Here is a 23560-nt window from a genome sequence, read left to right as displayed (position 1 = left end):
AGCAGCCGTACAGGGCTGAGCGAAGGAATTTTTCCTCGCAGTTCAGGCAATTCTACTCCCCTGGGTGTGTGACTGCTTCACCAACATGTCAAGTATGTTGTTATTTCACCTTAAGATCTCCCCACAAATTTTCATCCAAAAACGTGAGTTTAGGATTGAATGAATTGACTGCACAGCGCTGATTTGAACCGGCTTCCCCCCCCTTTATTTGTTTTTGCTATGAAGTAATTTTTTTAAAGTTAAACTTTATTGAGTGTTAGAGATTTAAAGTGACAGGAAAACCATTTATGGGATGTTCCCCTTTAAACATCCACATTCAGCCGGCGACAGTGTAATACTTAGGAGTAGCCCAGGATTTGTCTTGCCTGGCTTCCATTCAGCTGGCCTGACTTCAACTATTGCAGTCAGTCAGTCTGAAAAGCCTTTCCCTAGCAGCATATTCTTTCACAGTTCAAGGACAGGACTTTGGGCAAACTAGCCCTCAGCGGCACTGCGAACCCAGCAACCCATAGAAACTCAGCGAACCCCACGCTGCTCTGAGCAACACTGGAAAGCTCTGGACTTCACACACAAAACACACACACTCACTCCGTGTGACCAGATTGTCCTCTTCCACCGAGACTAGATCGAGAGAGAATTCTGAATCTGCTGTGGGCCTTGAACTTGCACTAAATCCAGAGGGATCCATTGTGAGTGCGTAATATTGGAGATGAGATCCAGGGCAAAAGCTTCCTCTTTTGTACTCAGTGAGCATATTTACAAAAAGGCACCTGATGCCACCACTGGACTTTGTTAACAGTGAGAAGATTAGTTTCTCCTGGTGTCCTATGGAGTGTGTTTGAACTGGTAAGAAGATTAGAGTTTTACGCAAGGACGGACGGAGATGTAAACAGATGAAATAATGAAAACAGGATGGAGAAAAGATGGCAGCAAATGGCGACAAGGTCAGAGATCATCGCTGCTACAAGAAATCAGACTGGTGACCATGCAGTAACCCTGATGTGACACAGAATGAAACAAGTCTCCCTCTGGCAATATACTAGGCGTTAGCAGCTTGTCAGTTCAGATATAAGCATAATGTGCAAAGGATTAAGTGCAAAAGAAGCATATATGGCAATAATACTTTTTTTTCCAGAATTGTAGCATTTGCTTTAAATGCAGCACTTTAGTGGGGAAGATGAAGAGGACTGTTTAATATTTCTACATGTGAAACATACAGGAAAGAAAGAAGTCTGGAAGAAGAAAATAAGTGCAAAAAAAGAAAGAGAAGAAAAAAATCCTCATTATTTATCAATTGCATGCAATAAGAAAATGAAGTTGAGCCTGTTGTGACAGAGAGCTGGAGTTTCTTTGTTCTTCGTGTAGTTTTCAAACCGCATTATTTCTCGGCTGTGTTTTTTTCCCCTCTACTCATGAAATGCTAAGTATGCGCACTACACGTGCAAGCAGAGGCCATCCCGTACACCAGAGTGGAGAACACAGTGTACCAGAGGACTGATTTATTACCCAGAGCTGACGATTCCCAGGACAATTACGGCAAGCCTAAGCAACAGGGTGAAAATGGCTCCTCGGAGTGTGTAGGAAGAAACAAGCAAATACACACAAGTGGCACACAGCGCATGTGTGCACGAGTGATAGAAGCAGTGAGTTGGCAGTGAGCTAGTGATAGCTTAAACTTCTGAGATCAAGACCCATTGTCCCCAAATCGTGACATTACTCTGAGGTTGACGTGCGCAGCGAACCAGCCCATGTGTTTTTGGTTATTCCTGAGGCAGCACAGACATGGACAGACTAAATACCTGTTAGGTTAAAAATGCAAACAAAACCATGGAGAACACAAACTCGGCAAAAAGGGTATTTAGTAGTGATGGCACGATTGTTAACTTTGCCTTAGAGCAAATATGAAGCTGTCCAGAGGCTCGACAAAAGTAACACATTAACCAACGCGCTTTAAATTGTAAAGTCACTGTAAAAACATTTAAAAATAACTCACAGCCGACTGCCAAGTAGACATCCTCTTACAAAAGTGACCTGATATTAAAGGGTGCGCTCACCCTCGTTTGTTTCCAGACAATCCCACTTATTTGGATTTGGCTGTGGGTATGGTTTGGGCTATAATGGTCTTTTTTGGTAAATTGGAATGCTATCTAATTGCGGAAGTATGACTAAGAGGAAAGAGACTAGATTCAATCTATGAAAGCAAGCCAACAACAACATATCCCAGAAGGCAATACGGGATGATGATACTGCCAAAACCAAAGAATGGGAAGCCCCATGAATCATTCCAGAAATGCCATATCTTATCCAAAATGAATTGCAAAAAATGAATCCAGTCCATATTGTGGTATTTGAACAGTTTTACTGTTAGGGGTACGAGTGGGAATTGATGCTAAATGTTTCTCCTGCAAGACGAAACAGAAAAAAGCTAAAATAGGATACAAAAAACCACCACACAAGCATTTAAGGCAGACTTTGCGTCCAATGTAGGTGGAAGCCTAATGCTACAACTAAGTATACCATGAAGGCTTTCTTTATATGAAGCAAGAGAATCTTATACAGGTGCTTCCTGTGCTGAGGATATGAGCAGCTGTGCAACAGATTCTGGCAAGCCTCTTATCTGTCCTCCAAAAGCATCAACTATATCCATTTTACAAGCAGGATCAAGCCCTCGTCTTTTTTGGTATCGTAGTCATCTAAAATATTTTCTGTTGAAAGCGGCAGTCCTGGCAGAAACCCTAATGCTAGTTTTATTACAGAAAACTCACGGCACACCCCAGAACAATTAGTTCATTGCCAGTATAACAATTGCACACATTCAAGTCCAGTTTTTTTCCTCTCCAAATAACAATGTAATACTTGAAAAAAAAGTCACAATACTGCTTGTGCTCTTTATTACAGGGAGCCAGTCCTCTACAATTAACCATAGTTTTGAGAGGAATGCTCTGCAGGTTGCTTTGAAAGAAGAAGTTACCATTTCTACTGCAGCAAACATTGGAAATGTCAGCGTAGGCCACAAAAATGATCTGAAACATGTGTTTACTGGTATCTGTTGAAGAATTTCCTCATAATCTATCATATAAATAACAGCAGAGGTAATGCACAGTCTGGCATTTCTCAATCAGCCCACCTTGAGCTCATTCTTGTAAGATACAGTCAGTCACACGTACTACACCCAGGCATTCAAACACGTCCATGTTTGTAACCGTCATCTGAGAGTTTAAAATGTGCATTTAAGGTAATAGGCCAACCCATTAGGAACAAAAGGTGTTTGAAGATATTTTGCATTCCCCAGTGTGCACGCTAACATCCTATACGTGCACACGCTGATGGCCTATTGTATCACTGTCACGGTTGTGTGCACCCCCACCTCCCTTAATCCTTCTCTGAAGGCCATGACAAATTGCTTTCAAGTGAATAGTGGATCAATATATTTGCCAGTGCTTTCCTCCTACAGCTCTGAATTGGATTAGTGAAGGGGGAAAGAATTTCAAAAGCCATGAACAAGCACGCACATACACAAATCCCACTGAAGCGTAATTCCGGAAGAGATGCAAGCTAACACTAGCGCCCTTTCTCCTTCGCGCTCCTGGGTTATCAAAATCACCACGAAAGATTGGAATCTTCTTTGGTGAGTACAGGAGGAGGATAACTTATATGTATAATGCATTTTAGTAAGTAAACAAATACATGCATGAGGCTAGGTGGGTGAGGGTGTGGTGGGATCCATGGAAGTACTCTCCCTATGTGCAGAAACACACACAGACTTTAAATTATGAGATGCAACTAGATACTGCAGTGTGAGAGTGAATTGCATGTGCATGTGGATCTATATTGTGTAATCACTCTTTGTGCCCACGGCTGATGTTTATCTGAATATGAATTAATGATTCAAAATGAAACCAGTTACAGCTGTGGGTGGAGGAACACCTTCCGCTGGTAGAAAACAGCCCCATAAAAGGCTAACATGTTCCTCATAGGTTCTATCTGGTTCAGCTGCATAGCATTAACAGTATGTCCCGTGAAACAATAGGTGTAACACGCACAAGCACGCGCACACACACACACACACACTAAAAGGACCAAAAAGACCCCACAGATTCACCAACCTGACAGCAATTATACCACAGTTATTATCCACGTGGCTGTAAAAATTTGCCACCCTCATTCATCCAGTGAGCACAGCTTGGAAATGCGCTGACTTCCTCCAAACGGAGTATGGTATTTTTTTAAGGAAGAGGTGATGTCAACTGACAGGAAGTCCGCAGGTGGGAAAGAGGAAGAGGAAGCAGCCCTTCCAGTGAAGTCCCGCTGTGTGTCTTACAGGGTTTAATGGAGAGCATCTGGAGCCGGGAATGCATGTGAACACGGCAGTCTGCGAGCAAGAACAGAGGTATGCGTCACAGAATATATACACAGAATATGGCGTCTCTACCGTGCGCGGAGAGACGGTGATGCAGCGTGACTTCAAATCTGTGTGCGCACATCTGATGCAAGATCCCTGTGAAGGACACCGAGGGTCAAATCGAATCACCCTTTGGGGGAAAAAAGTAAATAAATAAAAAAAGAAATAGAACGGGAGACACAGAGTTGAGTGAAAGATCCTCACACAGTGAGACAGAAACAGAGGGGTGGAAGTCGGGGTGTGAACACTGGGCAAAGACAGCCAACATAAAGAAAAGATTTGTGTGCTTCCTCTGGCTGTCATCTCGCTTCCTACAACTGGGACGAAGTATGTCAAAGACTACATTGTTTCTCCCTATGTTTCGGTTTGTGCCCATCTTTTACTCTGTAGTTCCCATGAATTCACCCCTTCCCTGTGTCTCTCTCCGTATATACATATATATCCCTTATCACCCTCCCCCTCTAACTAGCAGTTTAGTTAGCATGCTGAAAGACAGAAAATGCCTGTCGGGTAAATGAATAAGAAGTGGCAGCTGCCCATGCGCGGTGTGAATCCAGAGAATCTCCTCAGTATCATCGCTTCATCCCAACCATCCTCTCTAAAGAGGAGCAGAAAAGGGTTCGGAAGACTGAAATATGCCATATAACATCTCGGTAACGATTCTGTGAGATTTACTTTGACAAGCAGACACACGGCGCTCTGCAGCTTACAAAAATGTCACATTAAATGGTCAGACCTGTGACCCTGCACTCTTGAACCTGCGAGACTTACCGGTGTTACAATACTAGGTTGTTATGCAAGGTGATTGCTTCATCCTTCAAGCTAAAACTTTGCATCACAAGATATTTATAACTTGCATCAAGTTAATAAGGAAGCTACACAGCAGGGGTGACCCGATGGCTCAGGGGGATAGGGTTTAAACTACATGGGCAAAAATGCTGTGAGCAGGAGGGACTCTTTTTTTTTTTTTACGTTTCACATTTCAAGATCACTTCTTCAGCAGCTTTACAATAAAGGCAGAAATAATCTATTAAGAAGATAAAAGAAGATGAAAAGCTGAAGTTGTAAAAGGCACCAAACATGGAGATTGGTGGGTTGAACACAAATAAGGAAAAGAAGGAAATAAAGTTCTGGTATTAGTATTTACACATGATTATACTCTGAAACATGAAGTAGCCTGAAAAAGGAAATCATTATTTAAATATAGAGCGACAGTAGCTTTAATTTGGAGACCTGTTTATGGTAAACTTTTGGGTGTAAGTCTGATATTCTTTCTGTTCTGGGCTTCTGACTTGCCACCTAAGGTTTCCAAGTTTTGTGCACGTTCACATTTGCCGTAGTTAGCTGTAAGATCGGTTCACAGAATTAAAAATGAACTGGGTTACATTTAATTGTCATGTGTTTTTAAAAAAATGCTGCTCGGAGCTTTTCTTTTTCAGGAGAACATCCTCCTACCATCATCACAGCCTCCAATTGTCACAGATTCATAAACTAAACGAATTGCTGTGTACCGTCACACACAGCAGCACTTTAGTAACTTTTGAGGCTCATTGTCTTACTGATTGGCAATGACTTCTTGTTATCATTTACTTGCAGATATTTCCCAAGACAGGCCGGGTGGTTTAATTCAGAACTGCTGGGTGCTGCGTTGACTTAACCGCCGCTAGCAGTAGCCATGCCAACAAGCTGCATTGCTTGCAGCCTGTCGTTAATTTGTTAATTCTCATAAGGAACGAGTGGCGTTAATGTCGTGATTTTTTTTACGTTAGCTCACATGGTTTCTAATGTGTTGATGTGCAACAGGGTTATTAAAGGAGTATTAAGGAAAAGCCATTCACGTGGACACTTCTCTATTCAGTCATTTATACATTTTAAAAAGACACAGGGTCAATTTGATTGGCCACTCATGTGATGATAGCTTGACCTTTAACCCTACAGCTCGCATTTGTGCAGAGATGAAAATGTACTAACGGTCTAATGTTTTGTCTTGGAACTACAGATTAGTGCAACAAAGGGTTTTAGTACTAATGTTGTACAAGGTAGATGTCATAAGGAAAACTCTAAGTCCTGATATCATAACTTTAATATTTCATTAGATGAAAATAGATAAAACCATTAGATTAAAGCCATTTAACTACTAGCTCATCACACTCTATCAAGCAGGGTGTGTGTGCATATGTGTGACAGTGTGTGTGTGTGTTTGAGAGAGAGAGAGGGGGCATGACCGGGGTGTGCCAGACTCAAAAAAATGAGAATGTTTGTATAAGTGTGTGTATCTGTGTGTGAGTGTGTTTCCTTCCATTCTGGCCCCAGCTGTACCCAAATAGCCTAAGAGCACAGTGTGCTAAGCTAACAGAGACTAGAAAGCAGCATTCACCCTGGGTTAGTGAGCTGGAAGATCACGGTGCTCTGACACCACAGAAAGAAGGAACCACAGCTCTGAACCTGCATGATAACACCCATCCACGTTTCATTTGCAAGAGTCACCCATCCCCTATTGCTCTGTACAGGTGTTTACTACAGACATTAGACATGACATTAGTATTCAGCAGCTTTAAGTCTTAAATGAGGCCTCTACTAATGGGGTAGGCTGCCTCGCTAGACTGTAATTACTGACACATTTACTCAAAAACTACCATTTAGTTTCAGGCTGGTTGGTTTTTATCCAAGTTACATGCATCATGGCATTTTGAGGCATTTAATAAGCAAGACACTGTTACGTTTCCAGCTCCCTGACTCTCCTATCAATTCTTCCTCCTGTCTACATTTCAAATGAAAAAGAGCAAAAATTGACAAGTTACAAGTTCCTTACAGTGTTTTCTTTAATCCCCACAAACAAGACAGCACACATGGGCTGTGACTGAGACGCAAAGAAGTGATTAGATTTCTAAATATAGTCACACTCTATACATAAATAAAATCTATATTCATTAATTATCTGTCGATAAATGTGTTATTAGGCAAAGCAAAATTGCCAAAAGAGCCATTTACATATCCAAAAACTTGAGATGGTTTTGTTTGACCAAAATGCAAAATTTGAGAAATAAACTAAAATGGCAAAAAAATAAATAATGACCTTTAGAAATGGTTTGTTCCTAGTTAGTTTTCTTCTTTTTTTTCAACCACAGCAAGTAGACTAATTTTAAAATGCATTGCCGTGCCATCTTATACACACCAATTTTTTTTTTATTGAATGTGATTTAAAGTAACCTTTTGTCTAATAAATAACATGCAGCACATTTTTCCTGAAGCTTTTCTTCTACGCATCCTTCACCTCTCGTCTTCTATCTACTGAGCTTCAATTTCTATCGTGCTTTCCTTGCTCATTCCTCATTTTCTACCTCCTTATCCTGCTGCGCTCCCACAGCGTCTTTAGGTTGGTCAGTTCAGCGAGGCCGAGTTACATTCTTGGGATGCCTCTTACATATGGTTCACATTCCAGCCGGTCTGCTGAGAGGCCCACTGCTCCTCATTGCTGGCCCTGCATAGACGGGCCCAAAGCTAGGCGTGCTACTGCGTTTCTTCAACCTAAAATAATCTCAACCCAGCTTTAGGTTAGCCTAGCCTATGCTAGCATGAGGGTGGAATTTATTAAACCTCTTCAATCAAAATATGAGATATATATGGGCCAACCCAAGCGCACACTGGTGTTTCGTTTAGCTCTCTGCACAAAGGTGGCTGTAGTTTCTTTTGCAGTTTATCTAATCCCTCGGGCTACTACATCCGCCTCTGTGTGCTAAAGCTATATAGCACAATGGTCGTATTCTTTAATTAGGTCACCTACAGAAAAGAGTGACAAACTGAATCTAGAAACCATTTATGCAAGAATTCCCTATGTGAAGAAACACACACACATCATGGATGAGCATCCATCTTAAGCTTAAAAAGATTGAGCTTAGTATTTCTAACTTACTAGGTGACCTAAAGTAAGTTTGCATATTTCTGCACACACAGACAAAACTACTAGTTTTATGAATTTTGTAGAGATCCAGTGAGCAGGTACTTGTGTTTGTGTCGTACATGTAAGTCTAGGCCCCATCAGGTAAACCACACACCGAAGAGCAGTGGACATCTCTCCATATGAGGCAGTTAAAATATTATTCTGGGACATGTTTGGAATACTGGTAAAGCTGCATCATCAACTACTCTATGCCAGACTTCAGCATGCTGCATACACCCACACATCCTGGTGCAGTGCATGTGTGCACATGCAATCAGAGAAAGAGAGTGCATCTGTCCTTCAATCAGACCATACATATCCGCACCTACGTACAGCATGGCAACACCTGTTCTCTTAAACATCCCCAGACACTCACTCTTTCAACCCACTTACAATTTCTACACTTGTTACCCTCTTAAAATTGCATATCGTTAGCTTCATAGCATAATTGCCTAAGTCATTTGACTAAGTCAATGACTTAGGCACTTATGCTATGAAGCTAACGATATGCGACATTTACCATAAGGTCTGTCATAAATTACTCTGAGCTAGTCACAGTTAGCCCGCTGAGGTTGTCTGGGCGTGGCCATAAAAATGCGCAACCTTACTGCAGCTACCACAAGTCCACCGCAGATCCTCCCCTCTTTGATCGGCCTTCAGCGACAAAAAAAGTCAGACCTGCCCAGTTACACAAGTCACTTGACGGGCCGGTCACTCATAAGTAAGCAGAGGACGAGTGACTCATCAAATAAAATTTTTTATTATTAGTTTTCGCGTCAAGAACGCGGGTGATGCAAAGCGTTTATAGATCTGTCTGTGGGCATTTTGGAAAGTAAAGGCCTGCTTGTCAGGCAAACCCCTCCCAGTTTACCAAACCACAAGCATACACACAGTTTCATAAAATATGACAAATATGCAAAGATAAATGCTTTCATATGCGCCCAAAATACTGACTTTCACATTGACCTATCATTTGACTCTAGATTAAAGATCGTAAAAAAAAAAAAAAAAAAAAATTACTGGCACACACATCAGATCCTGTCTGTCTCCCTGTTACGTGTCGTTTCTGAGGAGTGGAGTAACAGACGTCATGGCTGGACGGCTGTATTAATCAAATCTAGGAAATAATGACTGTGCTGGCTAACCACTAAGGCACACAGACATAGGTAAATCCAAAGCAGCTAAACGATCAGAGCTCAGACAAAGCAAACATTCATACAGGATGGCAAAGGGGAGAAAAGGGAGAAAGAGGGCAGAAAAAACAAGGTTGTCATCGAAACAACAGTTTAATTCTTCACAAATATTCCCCAAAATGATTATTAACTGACTACAGAGCCTGTCAGGTAAGCTACTTCATGTGAACTTCGAGTCTGGGCCATACTTTATGCAGTCTCCTGACTTCAGTGTGACTCTTCTAACAATAAAAACATTTTCACATCCTTTTTGGGTACTAATGTTAAAAACACTCACAATGAGTCATTGTAACTGAGGTCATTGAGGCCTTGTAAATACATTATCACGCTCCTATATGTGAAACTAGTTCCAGCACGGCACTTCCTTCCCAAAGTGTGGGTGCGACATGCACTGGAACTATTACAGTAAGTAAAATTTTGCCCCAAGTCTTGGCATTCAAATGGTTGCGTCCTCAAATCAAGATGTGTCCAGTGGCACTGGACTCTGGCCCTGCCTGTAGCTTCATGTATAATTCACTGTTCATAGGCAAAGGGAGGATAGTTACAGCAGGACTGGCTACTCCTGGGGAAAAGACAGGCTGACGCAACTAACAAGCATTTCCAGAGCATCTCCACCCTGATAAAAACATTTACTCTAAGACACAGTATATAACTGGATGAATAACATTCTTATAATATGTAATTCGACTAGATGAGGTTGTCAGCATTGGAGCAGGCTGTGTGTAGCATAAGCAGCGAAAAAAAAAAAAGGCAAGCCATCAGAAGTGGCCGTGATTTGCACGAGGTCAAGTGATGCATCGGGAGTTCTAAGCCTCGCAAAGATCAGGGACGACGAGGTCTGAGCTGTCGCGTAGCCGGCACAGATTGGATGCAGGTGGAAAAAGCCACTGGCTCATGGATTACAGCTCAGTACCCAGTCTTTATCAAATTATAACCAGACACCACAGTTTTCCACTGAAGAATATGAGGTTTGAAAGGACAGCTCTTTAACCACGCTGCCATCCTGAATGCTCAAATGTTTGAGATTAGATTAACCAAAAGTAGGACTGTGAAGACAGCCTTTAAGATTACATAATCCCTGCCACTAGAGTTCTTTGAAAATGGAGGTCAGAGTACAGAGAATGGCTAAACTTGCAACAGGTTGATGGTCACAGGTTGAGAGTCAGAGATGCCAGGAAAAAAAGGGAAGCGAGCAACAAGAAAGAAGGAAAGAAAGAAAAAAGTCTTGACAGATAAAAACCTCCTTACGCCCAGACATGTCACAATGGATAGGCTACATGACTTCATGACAAACTCGAGAATTCCACAGGTTGACTCTCAAACAGTCCAGTCTTACCTCAATTTATTAAAACCTCTGGACAATCCTGGAAGAAGAACCAACCGTGATGCTCAAAAAGTCGATTTAAAACAAGAAGATCTACCGTGGACACCTGGAGATACTGAAGAGGGGGGAAAACAGCACAATGCAAGCTTGAACGGGGAAATGAATGACGCTCAGGGAAGGAGGGAGGGAGAGAGAGGTGGTGGTGGTGGGGTTACTCTTCACATCCATGTTGAGCTGCAAAGGGTGGGGCCTTGAGGAATTCACTCTTTCCCCTGGACTTAAAGCTTATCTTAATTTGACTACACGGGGTCAGACTGCCTGTGCACTCAATTACGATCGCGTTATTGTGATATAAACGCATTATAATACCGAAGAATGACTCCTCGGTTGTCTTTGACAAGTCAAACAGACTACTGTAACATAAAGAGCAACTCGTATATTTCATCTCCTCTCCAGCAGTAGATCTGTCTATCCAGCGGACAAACGTCAGGCTTGGCAAAGACACACCCGCTCCATCGCAGTCTATCCTTGGGCTGTGTCACGAACAACTACAGTATATATATATATATATATATATATATATATATATATATATATATATATATATATATATATATATATATATATATATATATATATATAAAAACAGGCGTCACCAACCGAGAAACCACCTTCAGTGGCTTGAAATTACGTGGTTACGTGTCTTCATTTCCTACTGACAAGACAATAAAACCCGATGAAATGCCTTTAATGGTTGTAGCCTCTAAATGTCACCTCCGCCTGAAAAAAAAAGTTTGCAAAAAACGTATCTGACAGTCGCACTTACTTTAGTTCAGCTCAATCCTTTGGTTCCGCCGAGGTGCGCGTCAATGTGGCGGTAATGTGACAAATATGCGCAATTTGCGCCGTGCTTGGGGGAGATTTGAGGATTATTAGACTCTGTTCGGACTGTTCCCTCACCCCCTCCTCGCCCTTCCACCTCATCCTCCTCCCCACACGCCCAGTTCGCCTGTGGCATTTAGCGGGGCTGGCTACTGTAAAGTTGCCACGTCCGTTACGTTTCTCAGACTTATGAAACCAGAACGACCCGCTCGGGGAAAAAAAACCCAAACCCTCCAAAAAAAACTCCTTAACTGCGCAACGGTCTCAAATCAATCGCGGCCACCGTGGGAGATTTAAGCGAAAAGGTGCGCAAATCAAATGGCATTACATTTGTTATGTAATATAATCCTTAATGAAAACGACTGGTAGATGTGTACTCTCAGCCCTCCCCACCTCCTGACTGAGTACTCTCGAGTGGAATCACTCGGTTTTTCTGCTTTTCTGTCAGCGCAGAAGCCTTACAGAAACCATCAGCCACACCTTAACTCTCAATCAATTTTGTGACACTTCCAGAGGTTTCGACGTGACGCGAAAGCCCTCAACTTTAACCTGATAAAACGGTCGCTTTTTGCACTCCTGTGTTAACGTTTAAACCTGTAACAAAAAAATAAAACACCAAAAACCCGATCCAATCTGTGTATCCGGTTGTCCGGTCCCACCCCATGCTTCTCGCTGCTCCTCGAGGTTCCTCCCCGGTCTCTCTCTCCGGTCCAACTCCGTTCTTCAAACCGGCTTCTCACTCCGATCAGCTGGCAGGGTCGTGACGTCAACACCAGCCAGCGACCAATCAGACAAGAACCGGAAAACTCACCTCTGATGACCACGGTGTACGTACGATGACGGTCAGGCTCTTCGACCAATAGCAACACAAATCTCTGTGAGAACTAAGGCGGGCGCTAGAGACAGCGGCCAATGACATTACAGCCGCCCATGGGAGGCGTTTTATCCTCGGACCTATTAGGTGTTGGTAAGTATTATGTGTGAACTGCGAGGAACTTTTTTTTACGCCACTAAGCCATAGATGAAATTGAAATTATAGACAAGCGGAGAAACAAAATGTTATCACTTACTTCTTACTGTAGCTGATGACAGGTTACCAATCCGCACTTCATAAAGTCAAGTGGTAATTACTGTTATTTTCAGCATGTGTGTCACACCAAGTGCCAGAGTCACGGTTGTTTATACAAGTCAGATATCTTTCCATCATATAGCATTATTCGTATATATACATGTGCATACTCATACTCTCAGGCTGTCACGTGTCCGATTCAAGGTTAATAGGGTCATGCATCAGGTCTGTTGCATGAAGACACTTATTACTATAGAATGACAAGCTGATTTGAGTGGAGAATGACAATTTCATCATGTAGTTAACGCTGGTTTCTGCAACTGAAAGCGTTGTACTTGCATATGCATTTAAAATGCCTTTAGATTTGGGGTTTTATTGTGCAATGTGTTATTTTATGTGTTCCCATAAGACACCAGAATTACCACTTGAGTTTATTGGCTTGAACTTCTGGCAGTTATTGCGGTGTTGATATAATGTCCCTTAAATAAATGAGGCAGTGAAATGGTACTCGCCCCCCCCCCCCACTGCCCAACCCCTTTCCTTATGTTTCATATCCAGGCAGTTCTATAAGAAGTCTCTGTACAGAAAATACGCAAAACTGACATTGAAACAAACGAAACCTCCAAAGAAAATGTTGTCCAGTGTTCTCTTTTTTTTAAGCAAACACAGCATTCCTGTGGTTTTGAATTGAGCAGGAATCTGGCTCTACTGCCAAATAAGTGATTGCACTTCTCGTGGACAAAAAACCTCAATTGGAGGCTTGCTTGTTGAAGTCACAATTCCACATTTGGAAAAGAGAATGGAATGTGCAACATTTTCCCTTCAAATGGGATAAAAAAAAAAAAGAAAAAAAGAAACATTTGTGTGGCAGCTGTGGAAGCAACTCTCTCTCTCGAGGGCTGAAGGTGAAATTAAAATGCAGATGATGTCATTTACATAAGTTTGTTGAGAGCCTTAGCTACTGTCTGGGTACAGTATGAAAGGCTTATTTGTTCCTTAAATACAAAAGAGGGTATAGAGAGTCTTTGATACGAACAAGCCGTGGACATGCATAATTGAAGATACCTGAAGTCTTTCAAGCCACTGCAGTGCACGCATGAGAAGAACCAAATCTTAAGTGAATTCGCTCTTGACTTTTTAATGCACTGGGGCTTGTGTGCTCATGCTGCACTGGCATCCCGTTCTATGTTATCATGGATTTTAGGAGTGAGCCTTTACCTGGTTTTACCTGTCACTGAACAAACAGAGGAATGCTCACGTTTACAGTCATGTCAGAAATCTTCTTTGTGCTGAGGCTCAGAGAAGTGGGGTTATACAGATCGAAGGCAACAACCTGCCGACCCTTTTGCTGTAACAGTGGAGCAGCACAGTGCTGCTTCAGTGACACAGCTTTTTATCCCTTGACTGAATTTATGTTGGTGCATTCACAAAGCTGGACAGAAATGCTCCACATCCACACATCACTCAGGAAACCAATCCTTCCTGCCCTCAGTCTTTTCACATGGTCTCAGTCCACACTGTGAAGTGTCTCTTACCTCTGGTAGCAAACACTGACAGTTTTTCTTTTTGCCTTTTCTTCATATTTTGCCAGTTTATTTAAACCCATCACGGCAGGTTGTGCCTTCGAGTCTGTATTCAGACACACAAACACATCTTGGCTGCTAAGCCATGAAACTGGTGTGAAAACGTTACTGGTAAGTAAACACGGAACTGCACATAAAGCCACACCACAGGTAACAATCATGACTGTTTTTCTGAGCTGAGCTTTATACTAATCACATAAAAGCAAGTGCTTTTATGTGATTAGTAGAAGAAGAAGAATATGAACACTTATGTCATTATGTCATTTTTATGTCATGTCCTTCCTTCATCCTGCTATTCTTTAATAACTTGTTGCATGTAACCTAAATCAAATAAATGTCGTCTATCTACTTTATAACTTATATTTTTTATAAATTATACACATTTGCATATATTTTTCTTGCTTATTTATTCAGTGTTCTGTATTTCTTATGACCTCAACATACTGTACCTTTGTTGCGCTACTCTGAGCCAGGTAATTTCTTTCTGATGACTTTTGACAAACAATGACAAACAAAATCTATTTGTCTCTCAAGCTCTAACATATGCTCTGTTACTTTATGAATTTTGAGCTTGACTGAATCAGCATTGTTTGTGACAATGAAAAAAGGACCTGCATCATCTGACTAACCTCTGACGTCTTTAAGCAAAAAAAGAAAAAAATAATAATGCTGCTACTTCCTGTTTCTCAGAACCACACAGCACAGACATGAGAACATTACGGTGATTTGCTGTGACGCTATCGCCTTTCTCATATGAATAATCTACGTCCTCCTGTCTACTGTCTCTGACCGGCCTCCTCTTTTCTTTAGTTGTGGTCTTGCAAGGGAAGTACATAAACACCTGTGTTAAACAGATTTCAAGAAGAAATAGGCACCTCTGCCAGACAAGGAGGCAATCTGGGGACTCTTCAAGCCAAGTAATTGCTTTTCAAAGCAGAACACTGCGTATAGTCACTCACATCAACAGGTGGAGGGGAGGGACTTTTCTGCTTTGGGCGAGCAAGACTGTCTTCCAGATGAAATTGAGAGCCTGAATCTATGAGTCAGAGGGTTTAAAGAGAGAGAGACTGCAGGGAAACAAGCAATCGCTCTCATTCAGAATCAAAGCATTATTGTTCACAAAACTGTGCATCAGTTATATAGCAGAATGATCCAGGTAACTATAGCATGATAATGTTATTATTTCACTGATTTGTGTTTGTATTATTGCTCAGTTGTTACATAATAGTGTGATTGATGTTAAAATCCTTTAAGTCAGTTGCAATGGAAGACTTTAAAGTCACAATGACGGTTCCTTTAGCAGGAACAGTGCTGTCCATGTTTGCCATCTGTGCTAGTCATGGTAGTATGCTAACATTCAGTCATGCAACTAAATGTAATGCAAATGGCATCACCTTAGCTGGGTTTTGGGTTTGTACAAATAAATATGTGACTTGATGATGGTGCTAAAATATGGTAGAATTTATGTGGCCAGCATGAATTTCCTCCACCGATTTAATGGCAACTGATCTAACAGATCTCTGTTGCAAACCAAAAATACCACTATTAGAGTGACTCTAGATGAAAATACAGGAGATTGCTGTAATCAGTAGGTATCGCTCTGTGGAGAACATGGAGTTAGAATGGTAAATGGTACCTTTGTGTTCTTCACCTGTCTCGTCAGCCATTCATTTGATCCACTTAAAACTTGGAGTGTGTATAGCTGGGCCCTAAGTGCTGAGTTTGAGGTTACTGCTTTACAGTATTGCCAAACGGCAGCATTTCTTCATGCATACGGTACAAACATTAGCACGTGAAAGGTTCTGTTGTGAACAAACCAAATGCTGTTTAACTGTTAATACATTTGGCTTTGTTTAATACTTTCTCATGTCGTTATACTGTTCACATTAGCACGTGAAAGGTTCTGTTGTGAACAAACCAAATGCTGTTTAACTGTTAATACATTTGGCTTTGTTTAATACTTTCTCATGTCGTTATACTGTTGTAGACAGTAAATTCAAAGGTTGGTTTGCATGTTCTGCACATTAAATCCCATAGAAATGACTACACTGGCCTACTGTACATTTCTCTTTTCAAGGTCCCATTGACAGATCATTTGTCTTAGAGCCAGCAAGGTGTCATGAAAATGTGACACACTGTCATATTTTAAATCAGTTGGTTACAATTATAAAAAAAATTGTTCCACGTCCATATCAGCAGTACAGTTTACTCTTTGAATCAAAGTGTCAGCAGAGCTGGAGCACCAGGTATCACTTTTACAGGTGTTGCATCCCTTTTTTTTAAGTTTTATATTATATATAATGACTCAATAAAACTATTTTAGTGGTCATTGACCTCACTGTTGGTTGGTTAAATGTCAAAGGTGTCACGTATTAATCTGTCTTTATGCCGCGATGCTGACTCCTCCCCAGTCCCTGATTTTTTTCTCCCAGTGCTTCACCACCTAATGCCTCATCTTTACCACACAGCTTCCCTCTTCCCAAGCTTCCCAAAGCTAAATTACTGTGGAGTTCTGGGATCTGTTCCTCTCAAACAGATGTCAGTTATGCATCAGTCACAGGGGAACGAGGGGAGTACCTCTGCCGCTTTAAGAAAGGCTTCTGGCGAAAAGAAACTGATTAGTAGTGCTGGCAGCCAACCACGTGGAGTGCCGTGTGGAGACTGAAGCCAATGAGAAGCCCTGCTGGGTGGAGGTTACAAAAGCAGTCTGAACCCAATGACTCAGCAAAGTTGGGTGCGTGTGAGATGTTACTTTGCAGTGCTTTAAAGGGCCAGCATGCAGACTTCAGGCCCTCCAAAGGAAGGTGAAAAATGTACTTAAATACTGCCCAAGTGTTCACTCCCTCTGGTACAGATCCTGAAAGTATGTGGCCCGTGCTGTTCTGCAAGGTTGTTAGTAAAGAAAAACATTGCACTGGAGACGTACACCCACCTTTCTGAAAAAGCACCGAATACCAGAATCCACAACTAATGAAACTAAATTATGGAAAATGCCTACTGTATATTTACTTGTGATTTATATATTACCAAATATTCCTTGATTTTTTTTTTTTTTTAAAAAGGCAGCACCTGTAACATGGTCATCAATTATAAAAGTAAACAGTCTGAAAAATTGTCAGAAAAATCTATATTGTTGTATTTCTTTTAAAGCAGGAATAAAGAAGTAGACTTTAGCGCATAAACTTGTTGTTCACCTATCTTCAGTGTGATACACTTGCAGCAATAATTCCTACGAATGGACCACATGTCATGAAATTTGTTAATTTAGTTTTGACCTAGTTTGTATTTTAAGTCACTCTCTGGAGCATTACTCTCTAAAGGTGGTTTTCATTTCCCGCAGTAAGAATCTAATTCACCCTCTGCTTCCCTATAATCTGTTTCCTCAAATATGACCAGGCAAGTCATCCTCACGCTCGCATAAAGATTCACAGCTGATAATGAGTTGGCTCTTTCAACTCTGTTATAGATTGAATGACCCACATTATGATTCAGTCAGGCACTGTTCCTTCTTCCTCTCTGCTCTGTAACAGGGAGAAGTATTGTGCAGTATTCAGATCAGTGAGCAGGAGTGGAAACTTCCATTAGGCCAGAGGAGAAGAATACTCCTGAGTATTGTTCTGATCAGGCCTGTATTTGTTGTCGTGGCAGGGCACACCTCAGTGACAAGACACGGGGTCAAATTCATATATATTTGTGTGTGTATGTGTGAACTGTGGAACAGTTTCTAACAGTAATTCAGTAAGTGCAGTTACTTCCAGTATCCCAGCTATAACTGCAAAAGGACAATGGGCCTCTTAAAGGCATAGTTCACAACTTCATGTTATATAGTTTTACTCTGACAATACGAGACATAATCCTTTGCTGATAGAGATTACAATTAAGATCAGAAAGCATTTTTGCAGTTCAAAGCACAAAACTCTTAAATGGGACAGAAGTGACGATGACAAACCTTTGACTAACAGGGAATTTATACTTCTGTGTTAAATCTACACTGTAGACTGTAACTGCAAACCCCTCTGAAACCTATTCTGGTCTTTAAGTCTTTAAGCCATTTCCAGGTCCAAACAAACAATGCAGCATCACTGAGAATTAAAAACTGTCTAAATTCTTTCATCTTTAATAAAATGATCAATGTCGCTGCTCTACCAGGTGAAACCATTGACTGTAGAAAATAATCAGTAAATTCCTGTAGGTAATTTGAGGGAATGTATAAAGAAGTAGAAAGACTTTAGAGACAAATATGTTGGTAATGGCACTGGCCAGTTAGGTTTTGCTGTGGGCTCTACAAAACGGCACTGCAGAGGTCTAAATCAGCTGTCACTCCACCACCACTTGCATTAAATCCATCTAATGAAACTTTAGAAGACGACCCTTCCATTACAGTAGGTGCATCATGGAAAGGCTGCCAAAAGACAGCTGGTGCTTACAGCTCCAGAAGCATCTGACAGAATGGCTGTTTTTGATGTGACTCATAGTAAAAAGTTGGTGCATACTGTGACATCACTCATTGGTTTCTAAAATAACATTTTGAAGTCTTGAGGTGAACATTTCAATGGTCATCGGTTTGGTTGCAAAAAAAAAAGCCTATCTGAGGAGTGTGATCATGCGCTGTTTCTTACCCAGATAATACTCTGTTTAGAACCAAAGTATAACCAAGATTTTAAAAACGGACTAAATTTTTTATTCAGTATGATCAAAATTTTTTGTGAAATTAGTCCAGCACAAGATGATGAGTGAGTGAAGTTCACTTCTGTCTGATAACTCATTACTGAGGTTAGGTGTTGCGGATTGAGGATATCCTTTCTGCGAGTAAGCTATGCTCCATCTGTTAGCTGCTGTGTTTGCTATTGTTAGCCTTTGTTAGCTGCTACTACCCAGCGCTAATGAAATGTTCTAACACTGTAAGTGTGATAATAGACTTCTCTGCACTGAATCATACTTGTTATTAATCTCTGCCTCTCTTCTCTCCTGTCTTTCTTCTCTCACCCTGGTCATGGCAGATGGCCGCCCCTCCCTGAGCCTGGTTCTTCCGGAGGTTTCTTCCTGTTAAAAGGGAGTTTTTCCTTCCCACTGTCACCAAAGTGCTTGCTAACAGGGGGTCATATGATTCTTGGGTTTTTCTCTGTATGTATTATTGTAGGGTATACCATACAATATAAAGTGCCTTGAGGCGACTGTTATTGTGATTTGGTGTTTTATAAATAAAATTGAATTGAATTGAACTGTAGGACGCGGACACTTAGCAAATAAACTCTCATAGGATGTAAGAATGTAATCAAACTGTTTATCAGGGAAAGTTAATATTACCTGGCATAAGGTTAGCTTATAATCAGCTGCTTTTGTTTAGCTGGCTCATTGTGAGCTGTCCAGAGAGGAGAGAGTCGCATATCTAATCTGTTGGCAGCCTGTTTATACATATTTTCGTATATTAGAGACAGAACTGTTCAGAAGATGAGGCTTGAGATGAGAAGGAAAAGGGTGAAGTTTTAATCAGATGCCTTTTCGGTTCTTTGGTGAAGAGGACTGCTCTTCATACATATGATACTTCATTCTTGAGTCATATCTTGTAGACAGGAATTAAAATTTGCCTCCATTGCACATGACACCTACGGGTTCGCTTGGCTATGTATGTGGGCAGTCTTTAGTCACATACATAAAATGTGATTAGGCAGAACAGTGATGTCTATCTCAGTGACTGTGTGAAGGACCGTGTGTTGGAAGAAGTAATCACATCAGTCATCCTATATTTATAAGTACAATGTGATTCCCACTAAAGGCAAGTCATAGCTTTTTGTTTCTCACAAAATAGTTGGTTGGTGGGGTCAGTGGATTTACAATGGGCAGGCTAAAGTAATGCTAAAGGGGTAATACCTATATTCACAGAATATTTATTTTTTACTCATCCTACCAGGTGAACATACAGTCTCTGCATTAAAATCATTAGAACTGTAGATAAAGCGATTCCTCTCCCAGTAGATTAGACATTGGACCAAAGTGTCATGTTCCTTGAGCACCCCTATCTTTAGTTGTTGTGCTCTGTGCTGTCAGTGTACTGTGAACACTGCCCTCTCCACCTCTCCACATTAAACTTGTTTGTTCCAGGAAATGTTCTCACTTGAACCCTGAACCCTTTTCGGAATCACCTACTTTATTCGGAGCTCAAGCCAGAAACAGGAATCAGCTGTTTCCTTATTGATTCATGTGATCCACATCCTCCAGTTTCATAAGCTGGTTCAGGGTGTGATGTCAGCCACATTCATGCGTGTAACTGCAACCAGGAAACTACACAGAGGATTTTTTTATGCTCAATAACAGCTGACAGTAACCGCTCAGCAGCAATTATAACACTTTTTTTTTAAGTGTAAAAGGTTACGTTGGTCCATGTGTCACTTGTTACGTCACTCTCCTACTCATTAGCTACTATTCCCCACGGCATGCAGGGAACTCTGATCCTTTTGCATGTGAGGACAAAAAAGCCATGGCAATGTGCAGCCGTGCCTGAATTCTTGGAGAACAGCATTTCCACAAGGTTTATCTTGATTGCCACATCCAGGGCCAAGGCCTACTTACTGATATGATTAGCCTTGCTGGTTTAAAAGGAACACATTATCCTCAGACAGTCTGATCCAACTTCTGTTCTTTCCAAACGGCCTTATTTATCTGATGCTTGGCATGAATAACCATGATAGTAAGTAAAAGGCGCTCCTCGCTTTCTAAAAAAAAGAAAAAGAAGACCAAATGTGAACTGCTGAAGCTAATAGATGGAGACAGGTTGGCAGAACCGTGGCTGCTGAAACTGATGACATCACTCCGAAAGGGGGACTTTGAGTGAAGACATGTTAGCGACGAGTGGTAGCTATTGGAGCTGACAGACCGCTCTCAGGCACTTTTTATTTCTCAGTATCACGGTGACAAGACCTGCGCTTTCACACGAGCAGGTTAAATATCAGCCAAATCTCTTGTTTCATACTAGCTACAAATCTGATATTCACTGGATCAGTTTGTGCCAGCAATACTCTGACACCATGTCATAGCATTGCAGCGGAGAGACCAAAGAGCTGCCTCAGCCCCGACTGGCACTCTGCTTTCCGACATGCACTCTCGCAGATCAATAACCTCTTACATAACATTCTGGTTTGGACTGGAGGCGAGATTCCAGCTGACTGGAACATGTGAAAGGGCTTTGACTGTGTTGACCCACATTTTCCCTACCTCCACAGATCCCTCCCTCCCTTGTGCCTTCCATCTCCTCTTCCCTCCATTAGCCCAAACCCCTCTCTACCCCTTCACACCCTTCAGGAAAGCAGTCATGTAGGCAGTCAGATCCAGACTTGGGTGGGTCAGGCCTTTCTGTGATGTGCCCAGACATGCAGCTAGACAGAAGAAAGACACATGTGGAGAAAAGCTTGTGGCTTTGCAGTAATTTTACTTGGACACATGACATAAGGGTACAAGAGCATTTTTGTACCCTTGTGACTCAGTATGGTATTCCACAACCATACTTTTGTCTAAAATTTCCCTCTAAATGCAGTAATGTTTTTACTGAAAAGCCATTAGCAATGATTACAAATAAAAAAAAATAAAAGTTACGTCACAACTACTGATTGCCGTAGCACATGCAACAACTTTGCTTTGAGAATTGTCATAACGCCAAAACATATTTGCGGCATTAGCACAGGTTTAATGAAGAGCTCATATCAGTTTGCTTCTCGTCCGCTCAATAGTTTCACGCTGTGGATATCGGTTAGCTAGCAGTGTGGTGGGAGGTGTGAGAAGGATTTTCATGCAGTGTCAGTTAAAGGAGTAGAAAAACAAAATGGAACACCTCCTGTTATCCCAATGCTGACTCTGTTCATATACTTTCCAGGACACCTACCCCAACTGCTATTTTTTTAATCACAGTTTAACTTGCCCCGTTCTCTTAGATATATTTCATAAAAGCGTGCAGTCTATTATAGATTAGTAATGCATTAATGTGTCATTAATATGCGCAGTGAAAACATGAATAATCTCAGTAATCCATCATTTAATAAAGTGACACTCTTCTTGGCTGCTGGTTGTGCAGTTTTGTAAGGCTGTGTTTAGGGTGTTAGTGATGGGGTGACTAAATAGTGTTTCCATAGACAACATAATCTTGTTGTGCCTACAGGAAAGAAAAGAGATCATAGTGTATGTGCGTGTTTGGGCAATACACACACACACACACACACTAGCTCACAAATAGCAGATGCAGTAGGTTCCGCACGGCACTGCTTGTGCAAATTTGTATGATTCCTCAACGGTGAGCAGCATTACGGTATGAGGCTGAGTTTGAATGAGGTGAACCCCACACTGGATTCCTGCCACATTGACCTGTCTGGCTTCGTATTACTGTAAGCTGATTAAGGCACCACAGGTGTTCTATTTAAGTGTTTGTTTCACTGAAACGTCCTCCAGACAAGCACATCTGAGTCTTGTGAATATTTCTGACAGTCCCAGCAGCTGAGTGACAAGTGGTGTCTGACGTGGCTCTGCGCAGAAAGCGTAACTAAACAAGATAGTCGAGGCTTTTCACTGCCTAATTATGACTCATCCCGATGGAAAGAAAATATGGCTAGAAATGTTCCCTGTAATAGAGAACCCTCTCTGTAATAATACAGAGAAATGAAAGTTATCTAATTCTCAACAAACTGAGCATTTTTTTCCTGTTTTGCATTTCAGGTTTCATGCCCTGGTGCATGTGTGGATAATTAGAAGATCATGAATTGCACTAGGCCTGCTTTTAGTTCTTTAGGAAGTAACAGTGACTCATCAAAAGTTGGTTTCCTGCTTCTATGAATAGCCAGTTATTCACTAGCTTAAACACGAGGTACTAAATGGACTGCAGAGCCCTCTCTTCTATGCTTTCTGTAAACTGAAATGTTGGTTTCTGGTTAGTTTTCTCTCTCACTCGACCAATGATTCTCAAATTTCTTTCTGGAATTCCCAACTTCACACTCCCAAATTTTTATCAGCTGAATTTGATAGAACTAAAGGTCAACACAGAAGCGTCAGCAAACTCTGTTTATTTTCCGTGCAAACATCATTCATTTAACAAAGCTTCACTCAGTATTTTAACCCTGGTTATCCATGTCCCTCCCGCAGGGGCTCTGTGCCGCAGCGGTGGGCCCACTCCAAACTTTGAGAAT

The 23560-nt window shown here is 41.4% G+C and overlaps 1 protein-coding gene across 1 annotated transcript in view; it reads right to left on the bottom strand.

Moving 5' to 3' along the window:
• Positions 1 to 11402, bottom strand: part of aipl1 (aryl hydrocarbon receptor interacting protein-like 1) — a 44387-nt gene extending 32985 nt beyond the window's left edge. Inside the window, exon 1 of the mRNA XM_085429963.1 lies at positions 10872 to 11402. The gene's annotated coding sequence lies outside the window, so the exon portion shown is untranslated. The remainder of the gene's footprint in view (positions 1 to 10871) is intronic.
• Between the last annotated feature and the right edge of the window lie 12158 nt (positions 11403 to 23560).

Source organism: Copadichromis virginalis, linkage group LG14 (genome assembly GCF_057382275.1).
Source record: "Copadichromis virginalis isolate Kocher_CV1m ecotype Utaka linkage group LG14, C_Virginalis_male_GT1.1, whole genome shotgun sequence".
Lineage (NCBI taxonomy): Eukaryota > Metazoa > Chordata > Actinopteri > Cichliformes > Cichlidae > Copadichromis > Copadichromis virginalis.
This window is presented reverse-complemented; position numbering and strand designations above follow the sequence as displayed.